The following is a 6239-nucleotide window of genomic DNA, read 5'->3' as shown; positions in this document are numbered from 1 at the left end:
TCCAAAAAAGCGTGACAGGAACCACCTTTTCCAACAAGGATTTTGGTGAAATTTGAATTAACACAATTTGCAAAATGACGAAATATTGACGAATATATAAATTCTGGCACATCTTGTGTCACTTGGCGAGGCTGGGACGACTTTATTGAGCCGAGAATCCCACGCGTAGTGCAGGCAATGGGTTAATTTTCCAAGGAGTAAGTTAACCTTAAAGAGAGGCAGCAAGATTGACCCCAACATTGTTTTGATCTATTAAAGTTAGGAAATTTGTATATCATTACTAGGTCAAAAAATAAATATGTGAAATATTTTTCATACGTGGATACCTGGGAAAAATATTTTATTTTCCGTGACCCCGAAACTAGATGCTTGATGACACTTATGGGTAGACGAGACAAGTATGTGTGCGGATAATAGATACGTGTGAAGATATCTCCGTGACTGCATATGTAGGAAGGAAAGTTCGGATATTGTAGAGAAGATGAAATTCGTTCAATCCATTAAATATGTATGTATCGGTATGGTATATTTTAGATTTTGCACCAAGTTATTATTATTATTCTCCTTGCATATTAGATACATGGGACAGCCATGGACATATAACTTATAAATTAAAATTATGACGTATAACTTAACTTATAATTATAAATATAAATACGTCGCCTTATGATAATTTTAAGTTATAAGTTATACATATGTCCATGGATGCCCCATGTATCTATCGTTCTGAGTTGCTTAGCTAAACTTTGTTATTCTATCAAGTTGGAAGTTGGAAGTTTAGTTATGTACATATGTATCTCCGTCCGTAATTAAATTTTACATTAATACTCAGTTTGCCTCGAGAAATGGTTCTGTTAAATTTTCTATGCGGATAATTACTTAAGTTTAGTAATTTTAATTAACGTCTGACCACTTATTTACCTCGGATACTTAGGACATATCCTAAGTGCGAATCAATATATTGATTAACTAAAAATATAATTATCAGATGGATTGCTTGCTCTTGGATCGTTTTCAGGATAAAGTGCGAAGTTAATTATTTAAACTTTGTGGAAGAATTTATGTATTCACATAGTTTTAGAACAAAGAACCTGGGATCCCTACTAATGTGAAAATCGTGGCAACGCGGATTTATAACGAATATTTAATGTGCAAGGAATTTAATATTTATGTAGCCTAATATACTGAGGAACAAGTACAGTAAAAGCGCACGTGTAATTTCTGTTAAGGAACTGAATTTCGGCATCGGATTTTCCAAAGAAAATAGACCTTCCACACTTCACAAATTCACTTTCTACACCACTCTTTAGCTGAGCCAACGTTTGGTTGTGGTTAGCATACATACATATGCACTCTTAGCAACCTGCATGGTAAGGAATTTTTAATAACCGTTTTTACCAAGCTCTCGGTAAAAACACGTTAAACATGATGATAAACACATTATTACCATTATATTACCATTTGGATTTATGAATGTCCAGCACGCTGTTAGATGTTATTTTCAAAATTATTGTAAAAAAATTACACCATTCGATACTTTTTTCAGCAAGAAGTACAGAAGCTTCTCTGAGTAATTTTTACCAAATGTAGATCAACCTATCGACTTCGAGGTTTTAATGAAATATTCATTTTGGTGTTATTTTTCCTACTAAACTGGACGAATTTAATACATTTGGTAAAAACTTTTGCCTTTGAGACGCTGCACAAAAGGCGCTCAAGTTAGGTGAACTCTTTTAAGAACTCGCTAGGAAACGTGGAAAAATTAATTCGTGAGTAATTTTTTACGTGAAAAAAAATTGGTAATTCCGAATGGACTACATATATTCCGGCTTCGTACTAGCACTTTATGGTAAGCCTTATCAAATTTAGTTAATTTTAATTTAGTCTATCTTCCAATAACCACGTACACGTTATTTAATCTTAATTATTACTCCAATTTAATTTAGCAAAGAACAAATTTGAATTGTAGATCTAATCAGAATTTTTTTCAAGACGACCAAGGAGCTGACGTCGACGAGGAGGTGTTTCCAATCCTTACCGACCACTCCTTCATACCAAATATTAAATTATTATTAAAGGGCGAATGGCAATCAAACACAGAATTTAATTCGTCCTCGCATTCATCATTTCCATCAATTATTTGTTGTGAGTTTATTGAATTAAAAATTACATATTTGAGCAATTTTGTAATGTAAATTAACTAAAATTTACATTGCAGGTCTGATGAGTCGCAGCACTCGCAGCTATGCTCAACTTTGTATTATAAGTACATACATATCCTCCTTAATATTTGTGCAGGCGTTGTCCGTTGGCATGAACTCCTCCGCAACCAGTGACCTTACAGCGACCTACGATAGCGCATTCGAAAGCTTAGGTCATGACGGTGGGAGCCGTCATAGTCAGAATAGTGTCAGGTCACGCCCTCCCGGTCACATAGGTCACCTTTCGAAAGAGAAGGCAAATGGAATTTGTTTGTCTGCTTTTTTGAACGAGGAAAATGAGGTTTTCTCCCCGCACACCGTTTTCTATGGTTCGCTCTACCACGTGAAATTTTAATTCTCTCCAACTTAAATTACTTAAATGAATACTTAAACGAATTTTAATAGTAAATTTATTGGGCCATATAAAACGTCACATTTTTAAAACGTCACAACGCCAGTCGTATGACTGGCGTCTTAACTAGTATGTACATAATTAATTAATTTTAATTTATTTTATGTAAATTATTTTGGTCGCCATTATTTTTCGTTTAAGGTTAGACATTCTAATTCCGTGTTTATGACAATTGTAATGGATATATAATTATTTTTATTTACGTTCATTATTTGAGATTAGAGGAATCACAGAATATTAGAAATTATGCATGTTTACAAAAGTATATCACGAAAATCTGACTACGCAGGAGTCGTACAATTAGGTCCCTAGCCTGAAAAAACCGTAGAATAGCGCTGAAAAATCGTAAAAAAGAGACCGCAGCAATTCACAAACTAAATATCCCCTCGAGCTGACAACCCTGAGAAATGTTTCTGTCCGTGTAATTTACTCAGGACACACATTTGCGTGCACTGCAAATAATTTGGTAGTAATTGTTACCAAATCAAACTACCAAATAAGACGTTATAGATACATATGTATCTGCGAGCATACATGTGTGCTTACATATAAATTGTCTAATTCGACTTTTTAGACGTGGTGCGTTAAGGCAACTCAAGACGTCAAAGCAAACAATATCTGTGTGGGATCCTACAGTTGGGGAGGTATTTTATCTCAACAAAACCTTTGGGATAGATTTGATCAGCCCAAATTCAGACAGTGGTCCGAAAAATTGTCCAAGCCACCCATGGTCATACATAAACTATACGAAGAAGATCTTCAATGTAAAGACGATTTTCTAATTATGGCAGACTTCTTAAAATTAGACTTTTTTTGGAACGCATTGAAATTTTGAATTACCAGTGCTCCGTGCGTTTTTGAAGGATTTCAAAATTTTAAACGATTCTGAAAACCTTAGACGACGGGGAAAGGCTTAAAATCTCCGAATTTTAAAAATACGACCACACCCCAGAAGACAATGTTGAATGAATTCCGACAAATATATTAACACAGGGTGTGATTTTTAAAAGTCTACTCATAGTGAAATTTATAACAGGTGCGCTTAATGTAGATAATATTTTTGAGCTCGATTCGAACAATATACACGAGATTCCTTTCCCGGGGGGATCATGGATTTTTTTTTCTTTTTTTTAATTTATTATTGTAAATTTAATTAAATATGTAATCACTTAAAAATTTAAAATCCAAGCAATTACTTAATAACTGGTGTTTTCTAAAAAAAGAATATAACCGTCATATCATTGTACCCGACAGACCAATTTTGCCCACAAACCAGCCATTTTCCCCATTTTTCCCATTTTCTCCACTGGGCTGGGGGTTACATAAGTTCAAAAGGTGGGTCTTATCAAACCCTGGGAAAAATGGTGGGAATTTAGTCTCTTAGCATAACTTGGCAGATTCTTGGGCTTAAATTATGCAAGGTTTCACAAAAATTTCGACAATACCAATCCACTCACCATAAGCTCCATGATTCAATGGCGTGTATTCCGGATCGTGCAAAAATTCCGCCCTCATCTCAATCCCCATTGGTGGCAGAGCTGATACATAAATGAACAAATCTGTTTTTTGAATAACCCCACACCAAAATTTAGGTTAGGTTATGTAAATACCTTGTCTCGTCTTAAGTGAGGATTGCCCGTCTCTTGGAAAACGCGCGAGTACAACACATAATACCCAAAATTCCACAAAATTTCCCCATTTTCCTCAAGATGTACATATGTGTAATATTCACTGAATTCTGCAATGTAATAAAATCAATTAAATTAAATAATCAATTAAATGTCACACCCTTCAACAAACTTGGTTATCTTGTCCTCTCGAACAAACATTCCTGTGTGGATGTGCTTAAATACAATGGCCACGGAAAGCATTTTTGTACAATTGTCATATTTTAAACTTCCAAATTATCCCGCGAAGCAGGATTCTGATCACTTCTCTTAATCAATTATTCGCAATTTTGTATGCGAATATTTTTATTGGTGCATTAGTGAAATATTTAATCTTGGATGGCAAGATATATTTTTTTCTTCTCCTTCAACCACATTTCCGCACCAAAAATAATAGGTGGGAGCCCATGGGAAACTGTACTTCTCCAATAACCCCATGGGCGTCCATAGGAAATTTAGGATGCATGGGTGATACCTTGTCAATTCCCCATAGGAGAAATCCCATGGGAAAACATTTTGTTTTATCCCATGGGACATTTAAGTTGGAACGCGCTGATTGGCTCTACTTAAACCCATGGGATTCGTCCCATGGGTTTAAACATAATTTTCCCATGGGGACAGGGATGGGCGAAGGTTTCAATTTTCCAATGCAGTGTCCCATGGGTTCCCATGGATTACTTTTGGTGGGGTTCCCCATCACTTATGCACACACTTGCCTTGTCACAGTCGATACGAACCACGTGCCATTTGTGAATGGCAAGGCAGCCTTATCACCTATGCAAATAATTAAATAATCTGTTCTTCTCAATCGTTTCGTTGTATGTAGTGTGTCTCGCTCGACCACTACACATCTACAATAAAATACAGCCACCCTGGTCGACCACCAACTGTGCATGTACATGGTACATATGTAGATCAAGTTGGATTGTTAACGTGAAGTACCTTTTCGGTTAGGTTAAGATCAAAGCACCAAGATCAAAGCACATATATACCTCAAAAATGGTGACACTCAAGGATACATTGGTATTCATTTGTTTTGGTATGCATTACATATTCTGCACAGTTGCAAAACTCTTTTTTGTTTAAGTTTAGTCATTTACGTATCTCACACGAGGAATTTTCATACGGCATGAAACCCTTAAACTTTTTGCCACATTATCAACAAAATATGTAATCATCAATTCCACATGAGTAGTATGAGTGGTATAGAACTATGGCTCAAAAAGGGGGTCGTGCATAGATGATGTCACAAAATAGGATAAGCAGATGAAAGAGGACAATGAGGGTCGTGCATAGACGGCGATCGAAATACATGGAACAACGCACCATATAGCAAACCCACCTGGATATAGGTATATCCAGGTGAGTATAGTGCTAAAAATAGAAAAGGTGGAGGACGAGCTCATGTATGTATACGAGTATATGATTATATAGACCGCGTGACCTGATCTTGCAGATATATTTTCATGTGCTGACGTCTCACGTTATCCCAAAAGTCCCAATTCACCCCAAAAGGGTCATTTTACCCCAAAAATCTCAATTCAGCCAAATTACATTACAATATATAAAACTTTAACCTGGTATGGAACTACGTTCCATATAGCATACCCACCTGGATATAGGTATATCCGGGTGAGTATAGTGCTAAAAATAGAAAAGGTCGAGGACGAGCTCATGTATGGACCACTTATAAAATTACAGTGAGCATATTCTTGTCAAACGTTTTTTATGAGAAACACCTTGCAGATGTATTTTCATGTGCTGAAAAAAAGGGTCATGCACAGATGATGTGCAGAGTCCGCATGCATATATATATATATATATATATAGACCACGTGTATGTATACCTATGTATAGATTGTAGCCAATGTATACGTGTATAAAGACCATGCATATTTAGTCCACGTGACATGCATATGGAGACCACGTGACATGCATATGGAGACCACGTGACATGAA

Source organism: Folsomia candida, unplaced genomic scaffold (genome assembly GCF_002217175.1).
Source record: "Folsomia candida strain VU population unplaced genomic scaffold, ASM221717v1 Fcan01_Sc052, whole genome shotgun sequence".
In the NCBI taxonomy this organism is placed as follows: domain Eukaryota; kingdom Metazoa; phylum Arthropoda; class Collembola; order Entomobryomorpha; family Isotomidae; genus Folsomia; species Folsomia candida.
The sequence above is the reverse complement of the archived record's forward strand: the minus strand, read 5'-3'. Positions refer to the sequence as shown.